Here is a 19,786-nt window from a genome sequence, read left to right as displayed (position 1 = left end):
AGAAATAATTATATATATCAGGAGTTCACCTCCTCCTAATACCTCGCTCTTTACGCTAAAGTAATTTTATCAATTTCAACTCTTTATTCTACGCCCTTTGTGATTTAGCGTCATTCTTAAGGAATTTGGATGAAATTTAAACTTTAGTGTAAAGAGCGAGGTATTGACGAGGACATGAACCCCCTCATATACGTAATAAAAACATACGAATATAGAAATTCGTTACGTAAGTTAATTCGCAAGTTACGTATATTTTTACTAATAAAACGTTCGTAAAAAGTTAAAAGTTCTAGTTGCTTTTTCTGAATAACCAAAAAATTGCAGGATAACTAGGCCTATTCCCCGCTCCTTTTTCCCAAAATCGTTCGATCAAAATTATGAGGAAGCCATTTAGCCAAAAAAAAATTATTTTATATGCAAATTACGTTTTTTTTAATTGCTTGCAAAGACATGGCTGTCGACATTTTTCAAGATAATGATTATTAACAAAACAATTTTTTATTTACTTTTTCTGACCCTACTGCCAGCTGCCAATTTACTGCAGTTAAACGATGTAAAAGACGAGTGTTGTGAATTCCTTGCTCCCCATTTTCATCCTTCAACTGCCTTGGAATTAGAGCATTTGTCAATGTTCATGGATGCGTTGAACTAATTAATTTAGCTGATAAATACACGGAACAATATTTCTTGTAAGTTTCATTTGTCATTATAGTTGAAAGCTTGGTGGTGGTATTTGGGTCTATATCAAACGATTCATGGTAACGAACTATATAATATTTGCATGCTACTTCTACCATTACTACCACCGCTTCTGCTGCTAAAGTACTACAACTATAACTTCCATTGTGACTACTTGTAAGGTTAAGAGAATTAAAATGTAAAGGGTCTCAAGAAGGGGTCAAAGGGGCACATCAGCAATATTTCTAAAACGGGTTACCGTATCAAGATGAAACTTCAGAGGTATCATTAGGGGGGTGTTCAACTAACCAAAAGGCAACATGTCCATTCTACAACTGTTATTATTACTGCTGTTGTTTCTGTTACTGCTATTAATATTACACCATTACTACTTCTCCTACTACCACTACTACTTATGGAATACTAGTACCATTAGTTTAAGTCTGTGAAGGTGAAAATTTGAGAGAATATTATTAGTTTCTTTCAGCATAGCGTGACACAAGACAAAGAAAACAGACAGAAGAGACAGAAAATATATAATTCGGGCTATATATTTGCACAATAGGTGGGGGGAGTAAAGTATTTGGGCAGTGTGAAATTAGAAAACAATTCCTACTACATTATATGCAGAATAATTGTACATAACACATAGGCATGCAGACCCACTGAACTTTACTTTTTTCTTTTTTTTCTTTCGGGGAATGTTGACGGGATGATGAAATAGCCAAAGGCGCTATGTGCATGCTATTAGTATTGCTATTATTACTAGGCCTAAGATTGTATGAAACTTCCATGGAATTTTGAGGAGTTCTTCCTCAAAATGCCTGGATCCAAGGTTGTCATGGAGCATAGCTGTGACATCTAAGGAACTGCTAATTGAATTAATTAGAAACTTTCAAGGCATGTTTTGGGTAATGTGGAATTAAATTAAAATATGAAGTATGTGCATCCAGATTGCGAAAGGGTCTTATCTGCAATATTCTGCAGATAGGCAGAAACTGTCTAAAGGTGTTTAGTTGAAATTTTCAGGGCATGTTCAGGGTGATATCAATGTAAATCAAAAGACACTTTGTGCATTCGGAGGGTCGTAAAAGTATCTTTAATATCTCAGGAATCACTAAATGGGTTAATTTAAGACTTTCAAAACGTACAAAAGAATGTTGAGCAAAATCGAAAGACATTATGTACGTTTAAAGTCAAAACTGTTTCTGCGGTATCCTAGAAATGCCTATGGGAATTAAGTTGAAAGTAGTATCCTCTAATCCATACGATTAGAGCCCTATCCCGATGTAATATTAGAGTTGCTAACACCTTTTTCATCATTTCTAGAATGTGCAAACTGGTTTTCGAGAATTCCTTGGTATGTCTCCAAAAATTTCAAGAATGATGCGTGATCTGGTATTGCGTAACTATTCGTGCTGTAGGGGAAAAATACAATACGTTCTGTGACAGGAAGTGGGGGTCATATAAATTTTGGAGGAAGCTTATTTGATTAAAAATTGAAAGTTCTAGATCTATTTAAGAGACAAAAGTGATCAATGGGCCACTAGCACCCCAACCCCCTCTATACTCTCTTTTCTCCAAATATATCAGATCGATATTTTATATAGCAATTCTGTTCAAAATAGTTCAAATATCAAATGATTATTGTTCCGGGTTTGAAGCTCTTGCCACCTCCAGCCCTCGGGGAAAGTGCTATAAATTATGCTAGTTACCCATCGTTAACATATAAAGTGTTAATGGAAGGCGTGGTCGTATAAACTTTGGAGGTGACTCATTCGATTAGAAATCTAAATTTCCTAGCCCTTTTTAAGAGTCAACAGTAATCATATTGTAACCAAACACCCCTCCCCCCTTGATACGCTTGTTTCCCCAAATGTATCCGATTAAAATTTTCAATTTTTTCAAAATATTTTAAAATTTAAAAAAATTTTAACTTATATTTTGAAAAGGGACAAGGGATGCAAATTTTAAAAGTTGTCCGTTGTTAACATACAATGTTTTTTTGGAAAGGGGTGGTTGTATTAGCTTCGAGCGGGGAGTGGTCATTAAATTGGAAATTGAAACTTCTAGTTCATGTTTAAATTCGAAAGGAATCAAAGGGCAACAAGTCTCCACCTCCCTTATCCCTTTTCCTCGAAGGTATCCATTTAAATTTTTAGATAGCCATTTGGTTAAAAAAGTCCAAAGGCTGAATAATTATGCCTCCATAGTTCAACCCACCCCAGCCCGGTGGGAAAGAGTTGTAAGTTATGCACGTTACAATCAGCGGAATTAAAAACCTATAAAGGTCTTATAAAAACTCAAAAGGGTCAGAAAGTGAAACTTTTTTGAACTAATATAGAATAAATGAAACCCAAAACGAACAGAAATAAAATAAAAAATCATATGAACCAAACATACAACACAGACTAATATAAATAAATCTTAAATTGAACATGCAAATCAAGCTTAAAACGAACAAAAATCACTACAACTAAGAGTTTGGCTACAGTCCCATTCTCTAATTGTAAAAGTATAAGTAATTTGTATAATTTGCGCTTTACTGAAAACAAATTATGTTACAAATATTTTCTTTTGCACATAATTAAACATTGAAAAAAAAGTGAAAATTACTATGAAGTCAAATCTTGAACTGGTGAGTTTTTAGCAATTAATATGATTATTCACGAAAATTCAGTGTAATTTTATTAGTTCTTTCCAAGACTCTAATAGTTTTCAGTAAAGTGCCAATGACGCAGTGGGTTTTAGACTTTTACAGTGTGGGACGGGAGCAGCAGCTAAACTCTTGTTTGTGGTTATTTTGTTGGTTTTAAGCTTTATTTACATGTTTAATTCAAGTTTTACTCGTTTTATTAATTTATTTATTCATTTGTATGTTTATTTGCCATGATTGTTTATTTAATTTTTATTCGTTTTGGGTTTCATTTATTCTTTAGTAGTAATTTCTGGTCGTTTTGAGTTTGAATTGCTATCAGTTTTTATTCCAACTGATCTTAGTTTAATTTTGTCTTTACTTTTCTTTGTAAAACGTTTTTTTTTATTATTAATTTTTAAATAAAGACAGCCAAGACGAAAGAAAATTGCAATAAATAATGAAGTTAAACTTAAAACAATCTGAAACTACAGAAAACAGGAGTAGGGCTAGCACTCCCTATGCCATATAAAGATCAGAATGTCACTTATACTTGAATGAAAACAATATACATTTTAAGCGCTTTCTCTTATAAGTTAATAAATACACAATTTTAAAAACTTCATGAATAAGTATCAATATATATTAAACTCTCAATCTACATTTCATTAATTTAAGATTCAGTAATTTTAGAAAATATGGTTTTCTTTCCTGTTTGTTTGTTGATATTATGAATAAAAATCACATTTCCAAATAAGTATTGTCTTCTTTAAAGTATAAGGTCACTCCACATAGTTTTCATTACCAACTGTTACATTTTAATGCCAGACTATGCTTGCCCATTTAACTCGGCAATGACAAATCATAATTTTAAGACGATGTTATGGCAAATATGTGATTATAAAAATAACGTGAAAATATATGCTAATTAGTTGGGTGGTTCCTCCTCACAGGGGGAAAGAAGTGGCGAAAACTCCCCATTGTGGAGCAAAAATTTTTGGTTTCCCTTTTCAGCTATGTGTGCTTCCCAAGGAAGATCTATACAGACAGTATTTTAAAGAAGGCCCCAAACTTTATATCTTCTGGTACCAAGGGAACGAACGTCCCTTGGCGTAAAGAAAGACACTTTTTTCATCTATTTTGCGTTACTACTTTGAGTTTACTACTTTACTACTGCTTTGATTCTTCTGCCGCAATGTAAAGCATTTAATATGAAGCAATTAGGAATCAAATGGATCAACTAGAGACATTTCAACTTTAAGACAACTATTGTGAACTATTCGAGCTTGTGATCATCTTTTAGGTGGTGAGCATGTCATGGAATGCATTTCTTACATCCTCTCGGGGTTCATAAACAGGTTTGCACAGGTTTCATTTTTTAAAGTTAAAGTTAATGAAACTTTTAAAGTTCAAGTTAAGGTTTAAAGTTTCGAAAACGTTTCCCAAAACGTTCAGGCGCTAGCAAATTGGTACAATTATCTCGAGGCTGGCAAGCCGAGAGTAGAGTACCTGAAAAACAGCTTCATCCGACGTTGCACTCGAAACGTGTTGACTTCGATCTAGAACGATCTTGCTTAGGAAGGTATCCCTAAAAGTCTCTGTGTTTACACTTTTAATTAAACGAAAATATAATAGTCATTTAAAAACGAGGATAAAAGACTGGCGACAAATAAGATATTCAGTTATACCTGACGCCACGTATTTAGAAAAAAAAAGAAAAAAAATATACTAAAGTACTGTTAACTATTCTTTTTACAGTTTTTAACTTACCCACCCAAAATTGAAATTTTTTTCTCTGTATTGACTCGAAATATTAGCTGAAAAGGGAATTTATAAGTATTAAGCGCAGTGTTGCCACCAAGGTCAGTTCCTAAATGCTACAATTGCCAGAATTTGAGTGCTACACCATGACTTTCAGTGCCTACTTTCCCATCAATTTTAGTTTTCACTCGAACCGAAAGAATCTTTCTTCGATACATTTATACCATTAAAGCGCAGACCCTTGAATTCTAATGACTTGACCCAACCTCAAGTCACACTTCAAGTCAACCTCAAACAGTACAGAAAGATGGTCGGTTTGGCAACTTCTTGAGTACTAAAGTTATCCATAGTTTTATAGGTGACTGCCCCCCCCCCCTAGGAAGTACTAGGTCTCCTTAGTTTTGGCTTTGAACAGTATCTTGTATTTGGACACTGTGAAGTTAGAAAACAATTCTTATTCTGCATATTATGTAGCACATAATATGCAGAATAATTTTGCCCAGCAAATTAGGAATGCAGACCCGCTATATTTTACCCCTCCCCATTATGCAAAATCCAGAGGGAGAAGTACTCAAATTGGTATATTTCATTAGCATTCAGCGTCAGAAAAACATATTAGAAGAAAATTGAGTAGGGCATAGAGCTCAGCAAAATCTTACTGGGATGGAGGGAGTATAAATTCAGGCTCCAAAATTAGAAATTTTTCTTTCAAAGAAGATACAACTGACATAACTCAGTCGTGTTTTGTGAATTACGTAAAACAGAGGTGCTCTTATGAGTTGCTTCAATTATCGCAGTATTTTCTCAAGTTAGGCCAAAAACAGAAAAGGCATATATTCTAATAAAGGCAAAAATAATAAATATAAGTAAATGCAAAAAAAGATGGTCGACTGAGTATCTAAATTTTAAGAGGGTAGGCTACGGTTTCTCCTTAGTTTTGCACATTTTAATGCAATAAGCTCTTTAATTTGTATTTATCTTAATTTTATGCCCCCTTTCAACTTTATCCTATTCTACCCCTTCTATTGTAAAATTCACAAGCCTCTACTGCTACCCATTAAAACTTTACACAACATCCATAAGAAACATGCAGGATATTCAGACACACAATGTAATTAGCTGAAAAAATAAATAACTTTCTTGTTGAAAATTCTGTGCATTAGAATACTTCTTTATTGCCTAGAACAAATAGTAAGCTAACATTCGTATTCGAATATAAAATAAAGTACTGCTACTGAGTTTTAATGTCACAGATATTGAAAACCTTTTTGATAATATAGTCATTGCAGTCAGAATCATTTTCCACATCAACAAGAATTGGCAAGGTCACAAAATATTATTTTCTTATTATGCCAATATTCACCTTCAAAAAAAAAAAAAAGTAATTAGAATGAGAATACATGAAAGCAAACGATATAAGATCCTGAACTTGCAAAAGGCCTTTGGCGAAATTTTCTTAATCATTTACTTCTCTACACCGTCATTGAAATTTAGTCAATTTTATGATTAATTGATAAAATTAAAGGTAGATATTAAATTAATTTTTTTAATTTTTGTGTTATATTGATAACAATGAATCTTTCCCTTGTCATGGGTGCTGATATTCTCTAAAATCAATTAACGTTTTATTCATCCAAATATTTAGCTTCGTCACCAAGGTCTCGTTTTGCCACAGTTTTGGAATAGCTGATTATAGCTGAGTGATTATAGCTGTAATAGCATTTATATCTATATATAGCTATTAAAGCTGCTATATATATTATATATTATAGCATTATAGCATATATATTATAGCATACATTATAGCATATATTATAGCAGCTATTATAGCTGCTAATAGTTATTATAGCTATAATAGCTATATATAGCTGTGTGATTATAGCGTGATAATAGCTGTCTGATTATGGGAACACTTTTGGTCAAGTTTGCAATTTCTATTCTTGAAAAATATTCTCGCAATTTTCTTTAGCACTGTTACCACAATTACTTTTTTGTAGAAACTTGCTTGAAGCACGATCGTGTCTAAAAGTAAAGGAATCTCAAAATATTCAGAAGGATAATTAACCGCTTCATTTCGTTCCAAAACTGTGTCGACTGACTTGTAAAGGACTGCTTGGTCTCGAATCTCGGTCAAAACAATATTGTTGATTTCGTAGACGTCTATATTTTGGGTGCAAGAATCGCTCTTTCACTTAGTCATTTATTATTTTTATAATTGTTTAGAATATTCGGAAATACTTTTTCAATCAATTCATTTTTGGACGTCACTTAATTACAGAATTCAGCAGGTAGTTGTATAAGTCCTGAAATTGAGTCTACTGGGAGCTTTCCGTTTCCAATTGCCAGCAATTGATCTGAAAATGTTTGAACAGAGTCATCGTTTTCCAATCGGACAAGCATATTTGTAGTTAATTTTAATGTTTTTACGTGTGCCCATAAATTAGAATTTTTCAGGCAAGCATTCATTTCGTCTGCAGGGGTTGATCTAGGTATTATAGGTAATATTTGCCTGAAATCTCCCGAAAGCAATATTAATGTGCTGCCAAAGGGCTTCAAATTCCCCCGCAAATCTTTCAAACATTGATCCTGAGCCTCGAGCAATTTTTTGTGTGCCATTGTGCACTCGTCCCAAATAATAACTTGGCATTGCTGCAATACTTTACCCATCCCAGATGATTTGAAAATATTGCACGTGAGAGTTTCTGTAAATGCAAATTCAGAGGCAATTTCGAAGCGGAATGAGCAGTTCTTCCACCAGGCAGCAACGTTGCGGCTATTCCGGACGACGCAATTGCCAACACTATATTATTTTTTGATCGAATTGATGCCAGAATCAGTTTTATCACAAACGTTTTACCAGTACCTCCTGGTGCATCCAAAAAGAAAATTTCTCCAACGTTGTTATCGACACAATGCATTATCGTATCATAAATGTCTTTTTGTTCCGGCGTTAACTTGTAAATGTTATTTTTTACATACGACAATAGATCAATCGTACTGTAGCTTTGTTCACGATCTAATTCTACACATATCGAAACAGCAGCGATACGATTAGGTGAAGGCATTCCCAAATCCTGAAGAGGTTTGTTTGCCATACATACGCACAAATCTTCTATAATAACTAAAGTGTAGTTATACATTTTTGATGTAAAATCAAAAGTCATACCTGACGTCTCTAACCGTTTTCGATGGAGTATATCTTCGGATATTTTTGATTTATATTTTTCCCATAACTCTGTAGGAGCTGATGGAGAGCACGTTGTTAAAATGATGCCAAACAATGCACGAATTTGACTTGGAGTTGACGTTTCGCACGCGTCATTGATGCAGTTATCCCAGTGTTGATCATTCTCCAATAAATTCATAGCTTGGCAAGCACTACGGTAAGTGTCATGTATAGTACCGTTTACAGTTCTCAAATACTCAAAAGATGTCGGACCGGGTACATTCACCAAAAGCAGGCGTAAAAAGAAGCATTCATTTTGATTGGGGTGAACGGTGTAGTGTCTTCCTATCGTGGTATCTTTGAAGATGGTAGGTTGGCCGTCGACTGACTTACCCTGTTTGCGAAGTTCAAATACTTTATTTTTAGTATTCCACGTGTAATACGAAGGCACTTCAGTATACAGCAGTTTTTTTTGCAAAAGAATCATTTTTGCAAAGCGAAAAGAAAGCAGTTAACTTTGTATCCAGTGGATTCAGGGCTCTCTGTTGCACGTTGGTTTCCGAGAAATAAACACGTTGACCATTCTGTAAATGTACCGCTAAGTGAACAACAGCTGGACTACGTTCATGTATCGGAAATGAAAGAATTTGCCAAACAGCTTCATTACTGCTTATGTATCTTCCAGCCTGATATTGTACGATTTCGTCGATATCTTTGATTTCGAACTGCAAGCCAAAAACTGCCATGTCACTGCCTTTGTTGACGTATTTACATATGTATTTGACTTCCTTTCCGGAGTTACAGTATTCAACGTTTATGTGTGCATTAAATGTTTTTGATAATAATGGGGAATATGGAACAACCCAATGGTTATCTACTTCGATGGTGGTACAGTTAAGCTTCTTTTTTATGGCTTATTTACCGCCATTCAGATGATCTTCTTCTATATTGTGGGTAATCATCATTGCCAGTAATTGTGTTGGATACTAAAAGTCGAGGATATTGCTTTGTACACCTTCCTTTGGCCATGTATGGTGAATTTCGTTCAGTGCACCGCAAGGTCCATGTATCATATTTTTAAGAACAATATCATATATCCCCTTATCGACATTTTCATCAGGTATTTAAGCGGAAATCACATCATCAATTTCGTTCGAAGTAATTTTATTATGTAGCCAGATTAGTATATGTGCGTGTGGCAAACCTCGTTTATGCCATTCCAGTGAGCACATCCAGCATCGCACTGACCCAAACACTTCGAGTTTTACTATGTAGTTTATCAGTGATTTCAACTTTTGCCGGAAGAAACGGGCCGTAATTTCACGTCTATGAACCGCCGATTGTCCTTGAAGTAAAAGCTGCTTTATCTCGTCCCAAGATTGATTACATGTAAATGTAATAAATAAATCTGGACGACCATAGAAACGAACATATGCAATAGCATCTTAAGCATGTTCATGAATATGACGGGGACTGCCAGAATATGACGAAGGTAAAATCGTTAATCTTCCAACGTTTGTGGTATTACCTTCATTTACAACTGCATCTCGCAAATGAATGTATTGTTCCGAGCGGAGCTTGGTCTGATTCAGGCGGATATATAGCAAACGTTCTGATTCAATTTTAGCATACATACAACGACGTATTGGTGAAACAATTGACGGCATTTTAAAATATAATTGACTTCATCCTGCCGAGTCATTAGTCTATAGGAATAATAATGCAGTGCACTACATTTCCTATTCATTTCTTTGTTAGTGGCTTGATTCATCAATTTAATATTAAAGTGATAGCCGCCGGCTCCATCCCAAAAAATGATAGGATATTGTATGGCATCATAGCATCGATGAGTTTCAGCAATTCTTAACAACTGAGTGTTTTGCTTATGAAGAATAATATCTTGAAGAAAAACTGATCACCGACCATAACGATTGCCACTTCGTCGATAGTTGGAGCATTGTATCTACGCACATGTTGGCCAGGAGGTGTTTTGTCAGCGGAAATAATAATTCTATGCGTGTCAGTAGGCATCAAATCGATAGTTGTTTTTAACAGACGCACTAAATTATTATTTTCGTGGAAAAGATGTTGCAATTGGCAAACGATTGTCCTTTCAACGTTGGGAGAAATTTTGCAACGTACATTCAATTCAGAATTTCTATCACTGATGAAGTACAATTGTAAAAATTTATGATTCTTGCCTGAGAATGGTAGAAGGGACCCTGCTCTATGATAAATTTGCCCTTTTACTTTGAAAGTAGACATAAATTGATCTGGATTTTCGATTTGGGCTCCAAACGACGTCATTTGGAAACATGAGTTATGTTTTCTGATCTGTGATAAAAAACGCTTAGATTCTGACGTAGTTCCAGTAAGCAAAGTCTTCAATGGCTCTGGTGGTTCAGCCAATAGAGGAAGTTTAACTTTCCCTAAGGCGCAACACATTCCCATTTTTTCACCATTGAATTTCAAGGCCTTGCAATAGGGACAAATTTTAGACATAGTCCTAATTTAAACACATCTACTCAAGCTATAATCATCAATTGGGCTTTAACTTAATGCCAGGCAACAACTTTCAGGTTGCTCTGATTTCTCGGCACGCATTCTTTTCTTACTTTCTCTATCAGCAGCAAGCCTGATTTCTTGCTGTTCTTGTGATTGCTCTGCACGCATTCTTTTTTTTCACTTTCTCTTTTAGCAGCAAGTCTGGATTCATGTTGCTCTGGTAGTTCCTCGGCACGCCTTCTTTTTCACTTTCTCTTTTAGTAGCAAGTCTGGTTTCGCGTTGCTTTGGTAGTTCCTCGGCACGCCTTCTTTTTTCACTTTCTTTTTTAGCAGCAAGTCTGGTTTCGCGTTGCTCTGATAGTTCCTCGGCATGCCTTCTTTTTTCACTTTCTCTTTTAGCAGCAAGTCTGGTTTTGCGCTGCTCTGGTAGTTCCTCTTCCTCGGCACGCTTTCTTTTCTTACTTTCTCTATCAGCAGCAGGTTTTTTGGCTTAGACTCTTTGAGCATCTTCCTCGGCTGTTGCCATTGTAGGTTCATCAGTCATTTTACAGTTAAACATTAATAGATTTCTCCGTGAACGAATGTCTTAAATAAATTTAATGACGTCACCGTCATAAGAAAGATGACGACAACTGACTACTTTAAATGACGTCATCGTCATAACAAACATGACAACAACTAACTTCATGACGTCAGTCGACACACAAACATGACGTCACTTGACACACACACACGCACACACACAACTTATTTTTATATATATAGAAGATATATATGTATATATATATATATATATATATATATATATATATATATATATATATATATATATATATATATATGTATATATATATATATATATATATATATATATATATATTTATATTTATATATATATATATATATATATATATATATATATATATATATATATATATATATATATATATATATATATATATATATATATATATATATATATATATATATATATATATATAAATGCTTATTTTCACTGGCTAGAAATATTTTCATTTTTGTCCTTCACAATTTGCTTAATTTTGTTATTCATAATCAAAGCGATCTTAGGAATTCTACACGGATCAAACATAAAAATATTGCTTCTCTGACTGGAAAAATATTATTTGAATTGGATGTTTGCATATTAGTAAAAATTTACCATTGGAAATATTTTGTTGCTAAATACTTTTCTTCTATGTAGCAAGTTATACGGACCACCAGAAAGGCCCTTCCATCTCTAAAAGATGGTTTGTAAGACAGCTATTGTGGCTGGTATAAGCCGCCCAGAAATCAATAGATTATCTTATTTTTTAGATGTTAATAATATGTTTAAGAATTGTTGATTCTTTTCGAAGGAAGAGATAGTGGTTAATAAAAGCCCAAGAATTTTCTTGGATTTTTGCAAGCTGGCAAGATTTCTTTAAAATCTTGGAATGACTTACAGAAGATAGCCATTCAAACTTAGTATGCTTAGTATTTCACGATTGATGGCAATGTAAGCAGAGACTGATGCAATGACCGAAAGAACAAAATTTAAAAGATAATATTTTACTTTCATTTGGTGATAAATTATGAACAAGTCCCTAGACTGGAATGGAGGGAATAGCATTTGAGAATAATAGTCCTTCGCTTTTTGCTTTCTAGCCTCCCACTTCCAAGGAAGATCTAACTATGAGACATTTGCTGCATTATTTGCTGGCAGATCTGCAGTGTGATTCCATTTATTCTGCTGTGGCTTTGAATATTTTGCTTCTTTGAAATTTTCCCAATGGAATTCAAAAATGCCTGGCTTATTAGCAATTCAAAAAGACATACCAGCTGAATTAAAAAAGAACCGACGCCTTATCGTTGTCACCTGGAAAAATTTACCGCCTTCTCTTGGAACCATAAAGCTTATATTGCCACACTACAAATGTTTTTATAAATATACAGTGAAAACCGAGAAAATAAGGATTTCCCATGGATGGCCAAATTGGTCTTTCATTTTATTTGAAACAAATTATGTTTAGGAACAAATCAGCAACAAAGTAGCAGAATGTAATCTGAAACCAGGAGGCTATTTGAATATCCTTTAGTATTTTTTAAGTCAATTATCAATCTGGAATGTTTGCTTGATAACATTTTGGTTTTATTCCGGCCATAGTTATTTTTGTAGTATAGAAGTACTTAGAATCAGTACTTCACAGTAGCGAAATATTCTTTTTAGTTACAAAGGGAGCAAGGACTTAGTTCTCCTCCGATAATCGGTGACTGCTAGTTTGATACTATCACCCATGAAAAATATACCTATAAAAACACATCGATGATTGCAATAAATGAAATAGCTAAATTAATTCAATTAGTTGAATTACTGTCAAACTAATATATTTTACTTTTTACCAGATTCTTCTGAAATTCTTGAAGTAATGATGCAAAGGTTTTTAAAATTCTAGTTTCGATTTATATCGAATTTCTATTCGTGAGTAATTTTTATGCTCATGTATAAATTTTGGGGCTATAATGAAAGAAAGGTTGAGATGGCTAGGCCACGTTCTGCGGATGAAGGATGACAGATTACCAAAGATTGTTCTTTTTGGCCAACCGTCTGGGGCTACATGGAAAGCTGGTCGTCCTTGTCTGGGTTGGGAGGATGTCATAAATAAGGATTTAAAGGATTTTAAAGGAAATTGTAAATAAACTTAAAACCTATTGTTCTGGTATTAAAAAATTTTCGAATTTTAATCCATATTGGAGTGTTAATAATTCACTGCAGGTGATAGATTCTTTAACAATGGTCTCAGCTAAAAGAATTGAGTCTTTCGATTTTGCGACAATGTATACTAATTTATCAATTAATGTAGTGTTTGATAATTTAAAAACTGTTATCAAGAAATCTTTCCTCTTATCTAGTAAAATCTTTCGATTTTGCGACAATGTATACTAATTTATCAATTAATGTAGTGTTTGATAATTTAAAAACTGTTATCAAGAAATCTTTCCTCTTATCTAGTAAAAGGTTCTTAAAAATGGACATTTATAATAAAAAAGGTATATGGACAAATTGCTTTAATACTACAGTTAACTTGAGATGTTACAGCTTGCATATGATTTTTGAGTTATTAGAATTTGTTTTATACAATACTTATAGAAGATTTGGTGGTGATTTGTACAAGCAAATTGTGGGAATTCCCAAGGGGGGGAATGCCAGCCCATTTATAGCTGACTTGTTTTTAAGTCAACTAGAATATAAATATATGATGGATAAGAATAATCCAATTGATTTAAAACATGTTTTGTCAATTAATAAAAGATATTTAGATGATATTTTGGTCTTAAATTATAAGGATTTCATTGATATTTCTAAAAATATATATACATCAGAGCTTATTCTTGAACTTAGTCATGGCGCTGGTCATGAAGATCATTTCTTAGATTTAAATATTAATATTTGTGATAATAATAAATTAAGTTTTAAAGTGTATAACAAAACGGATGATTTTGATTTTGAAGTGATTAGTTTCCCATTCCCTGAAAGTAATATACACTCAAATATCACATATTCAACGTTTTTCTCACAGTTACTTCGTTATGCAAGGATTTGTAGTAGGCTAATTATATTGAATTTAAAAATAGATGTAAAATCTTAAGCCAAAAATTGATATCAAGAGGTTTTTCTGCAAATATATTAACTTGGCAATTTAAAAAATTTAGTTTTCATTATAACGAACTTTTAAATAAATATCAAAAGAATTATCTAGAAATACTTAAAGAAATTTTCAACTAATTTCAGAGGTTCGAGAAACGTTGTTGCAGCGCCATTTATTTTGAATTGTGTTTCTAATTGAGCGGATTTTTTTTTTAAATTAGCCACATGGTAAAGATGAATTCTATAATTGTTTAGTTCATTCAGGTTTTTTGCAATGTGTTAATATTTGTGATTTGGTAAAATTTATTATATTTAGTTTACCTATTGTTGCTAAAAAGAGGGATATATTAACAGGATAAGATTGTTTTGGTGTTACTTTGTTGTTTTACATTTGCTGTTTTTTTTTCTCTTTCATAGGCATGTATTTTGGGAGTGATACCTGACACGGGGATGCCATGGATATTCTGTGGTAGCCACAACACTTGGCTGGGTAGAGAATTTAAAGTGGCGAAACCCTATATAGGCCAGTGTATTCTCCTGATGAGCCCTTGTGTTGGGTTGTTGCCTCTGAATTATTTGTCTATATTATTTTTTCTATTGTTTTGTAAATGACGACTTATACTTATTGACGACATGACTGCCTGTCCATGGATTATTCTTTTTGGTTCATTGTGTATGGCTATGCTGCTTGACCTATGTGATTGTATGGAGGAGTAGGGTTAAGGCCTGATTCAAGTGCTGGTCTATATTAATCATAAATTTAGGAAAACAGTCTTCCTTTTCTCCTTCTGTCTCTCTATGTATTTCATAGTGAAGCTGAAAAATAAAGAAGAAAAAGAAAACTGAAAAAAGAAAAAAGAGAAATTACAGACTGGGATACCGGGACACAAATGACGACCGGGACACAGGGAATATAAATGACGACCAGGACACAGGTATTTAAGAATATCGTTCAAAGACAAATTTTTAATTGTAAGAAGACCGTTGAAAGAGAAATTTCTAATTGTAAAATGACTGAAAAACCTACAATGGCAACGGTACCACCATCGAAGTAGATAACCAGTGGGTTTACGGCCAACCTACCATCTTCAAAGATACCACGATAGGAAGACTCTACACCGTTCACCCCAATCAACATGAATGCTTCTTTCTACGCCTGCTTTTGGTGAATGTACCCGGTCCGACATCCTTTGAGTATTTGAGAACTGTAAACGGTACTATACATGACACTTACCGTAGTGCATGCCAAGCTCTGAATTTATTGGAGAATGACCAACACTGGGATAACTGAATCAATGACGCGTGCGAAACGTCAACCCCAAGTCAAATTCGTACACTTGCTCTCCATCAGCTCCTACAGAGTTATGGGAAAAATATAAGTCAAAAATGTCCGAAGATATACTCCATCGAAAACAGTTAGAGACGTCAGAAATGACTTTTGATTTTACATCAGAAATTTATAACGACACTTTAGTTATTATAGAAGATTTGTGCGTACGTATGGCAAACAAACCTCTTCAGGATTTGGGAATGCCTTCACCTAACCGTATCGCTGCTGTTTCGACATGTGTAGAATTGGATCGTGAACATAGTTACAGTACGATTGATCTATTGTCGTATGTACAAAATAACATATACAAGTTAACATCGGAACAAAAAGACATTTATGATACGATAGACTCAATTTCAGGACGTATACAACTACCTGCTGATTTCTGTAGTTTAGTGACGTCCAAAAATGAATTGATTGAAAAAGTATTTCCGAATATTCTAAGAAATTGTGAAAATAATAAATGGCTTTTAGTTATTATAGAAGATTTGTGCGTACGTATGGCAAACAAACCTCTTCAGGATTTGGGAATGCCTTCACCTAACCGTATCGCTGCTGTTTCGACATGTGTAGAATTGGATCGTGAACAAAGTTACAGTACGAGTGATCTATTGTCGTATGTACAAAATAACATTTACAAGTTAACGTCGAAACAAAAAGACATTTATGATACGATAGACTCAATTTCAGGACGTATACAACTACCTGCTGATTTCCGTAGTTTAGTGACGTCCAAAAATGAATTGATTGAAAAAGTATTTCCGAATATTCTAAAAAATTATAAAAATAATAAATGGCTAAGTGAAAGAGCGATTCTCGCACCCAAAAATATAGACGTCCACGAAATCAACAATATTGTTTTGACCAAGATTCGAGACCAGGCAGTCCTTTGCAAGTCAGTCGACACAGTTTTGGAACCAAATGAAGCGGTTAATTATCCATCTGAATTTTTAAATTCCATATATCTTTCAGGGTTTCCACCACACGTGCTACAACTAAAAATAGGCGACCCACCAAAGCTTTGCAATGGCACGCGACTTGCCGTAAAAAAAAACAATGGAAAGCCTAATAAAGGCGACAATCTTGACAGGGCATTTTGAGGGTAAGGCTGTTCTTATTCCTCGCATTCCCATGATTCCAACGGATCTGCCTTTTCATTTTAAAAGATTGCAATTCCCAATTCGATTAGCATTTGCAATCACCATTAACAAAGCTCAAGGTCAATCATTAGAAAAATGTGGTATAGATCTTAATACTGATTGTTTTTCCCATGGACAATTGTACGTTGCATGTTCGAGGGTCGGTAAACCTGACAATCTATTTATATGCAGCGACAATTGGACATCGAAGAATGTTGTATATTCGCAAGTTTTACGCAGTTAATTTGTATTGTATCCATCTATCTATCTATCTATATAAAAACGAGATGTGTGTATGCATGTTTGTTTGTTTGTAAAAAGAGCGTTTGCATATGACGTCATTATTAGTGCATACGGCTTTGTATATGCACAGACAATGGGAAAGCCAAGAATGTTGTATATTCGCAATTTTTACGTAGTTTAACTCCTGCAGACGAAATGAATGCTTGCCTGAAAAATTCTAATTTATGGGCACACGTAAAAATATTAAAATTAACTACAAATATGCGTGTCCGATTGCAAAACGATGATTCTGGTCAAACATTTTCAGATCAATTGCTGGCAATTGGAAACGGAAAGCTTCCAGTAGTGGGAAAGCCAAAAATGTTGTATATTCGCAATTTTTACGTAGTTTGAAACACATATATAAATCTATCTATATTCACAGGTGGGACACAGGGACACAACTACAATGGCGCGTAACTAATATGGCACGTAACGACTTACGTGCGCGATGGGGCTTGGGGGGGCGCGAAGCGCCCCACCAACTAGGTGTTGGGGTGGCGCGAAGCGCCACCCCAACAGCTAGTATATATATATATATATACATATATATATATATATATATATATATATATATATATATATATATATATATATATATATATATGTATATATATATACATATATATATAAATTGCATATATATAGATTGTCAGGATTACTGACTCTTGAACATGCAACATATAATTGTCCATGGGAAAAATAATGCATATTCAGACCTATACCTCATTATTCTAATGATGTGTCCCTGTGTCCCGGTCGTCATTTATGCTCCCTGTGTCCCGGTCGTCATTTGTTTCCCGGTGTCCCAGTTTGTAATTTCTTCTTGAGTGTCCCGGTCGTCATTTATATTCCCTGTGTCCTGGTATCCCGGTCTGTAATTTCTATTCGAACAATCCCTGTGTCCCGGTCATCATTTATATATCCCGCCTGTGCCCCCGGCATCCCCGTTGTAGTTGTGTCCCTGTGTCCCGGTCGTCATTTATATTCCCTGTGTCCCGGTAGTGATTTGTGTCCCAGTCTGTAATTTCTCTTTGAGGTTCCCGGTCGTCATTTATATCCCCTGTGTCCCGCTCGTCATTTGTGTCCCGGTGTCCCGGTATGTAATTTCATCAGTTGACAAACATGACGTCAGTCAACAAACAACGTCATGACGCATACAGCTCAATCCTTATAATGACGTCATTCGACACACAAACATGACGTCAATCAACACACACACACACACACAGACAACTTATTTTTATATATATAAATATACGTCATATGCAAACCCTATTTTTACAAAAAACATACAAAAAACAAACATGCATACAACTTATTTTATATATATATATATATTTAGATATATATCTATATATATAAAAATAAGTTGCAAGTTTGTGTGTTTGTCCATGTTTTGTGTTTGTCCGCAAATGTGTGTTTGTTTGTACGCAGATGACGTCTCGCACGCAAAAAGAAAAAAACGAAAAAAACAAAAAACTGAAAAAGGTAAAAAAGAAATAAACTAAAAAATAAAAAATAAATATGATAAAACCAAAAAAGAAAAAACTAAAAAAGAAAACTAAAATATAAGAAACTAAAAAAAGAAAAAAAAAAGAAAAACTAAAAACTGAGAAAAAACTAAAAAAAGAAAAACCAAGAAAGGAGAAAAAACCAAAAATAAAGAAGAAAAAGAAAATTAAAAAAGAGGAGAAAAATAAAAAAACTTTTAAAGGTAAGAAACTATAAAAACTAAAAAGAAAAAAGAATAAAAACTAAAAAACTAAAAAGAAAAAAGATAAGAAAAAGAAAACTAAAAAAATGTTGAAAAACTAAAAAATACTAAAATGAAAAAAACTAAAAAAACTGAAAAAAAATTAAAAGAAAAAACATAAAAAGAAAAAACCCATAAGAAAATACAAAATAATCTTTACCGTTACACCGTTACACGTTAAAAAACTAAAATAAGGTAAAAAATTGAAAAAAAACTAAAAAGAAAAAAAACAAAAAACGAAAAAACTGAAAATGCTAAAAAAGAAAAAAGTATAAAGAAGAAAAAAACTAAAAAAGAAAAAATAACCAAAAAGAAAAATAAGAAAAAAAGAAAAACTAAAAAAAGAAAACTGAAAAAATAAGAAACTAAAAAAAGAAAAAGAAAAAACTAAAAAAGAAAAAACAAAAAACAAAAAAAAGAAAAACCAATAAAGGAGAAAAAACTGAAAAATTGAAAAAAAAGAAAATAAAAAAAGAGGAAAAAAACTAAAAGGTAAAAAACTAAAAAAAAGAAAAAAGCATAAAAACTAAAAAGCAATAAAAAATAAAAAAGAGAAAAAAACTAATAAAGAATACAAATTAAAAAAAAACAGAAACTGAAATAAAATAACAGAAAAACGGAGAAAACAGGCTTGCGGTTCAAAGAGAAAGGGCCAGATTAGGAATGTGCAATTTACGTCAACGAAGGCGTGTCGAGGAACCACGAGAGCAACGCAAAACCAGACTTGCAGTTGACAGAGAAAGTAAAAAAAGAAGGCGTGTCGAGGAACTACCAGAGCATTGCGAAACCAGGCTTGCAGCTGATAGAGAAGGTAAAAATAGAAAGCATGTTGCTGTATTACAAAAGCAATGCATGTATTATCGCCTGAAGTATATACGAGGGTGATTC

The sequence above is a fragment of the Artemia franciscana genome, chromosome 20 (genome assembly GCF_032884065.1).
Source record: "Artemia franciscana chromosome 20, ASM3288406v1, whole genome shotgun sequence".
In the NCBI taxonomy this organism is placed as follows: domain Eukaryota; kingdom Metazoa; phylum Arthropoda; class Branchiopoda; order Anostraca; family Artemiidae; genus Artemia; species Artemia franciscana.
The sequence above is the reverse complement of the archived record's forward strand: the minus strand, read 5'-3'. Positions refer to the sequence as shown.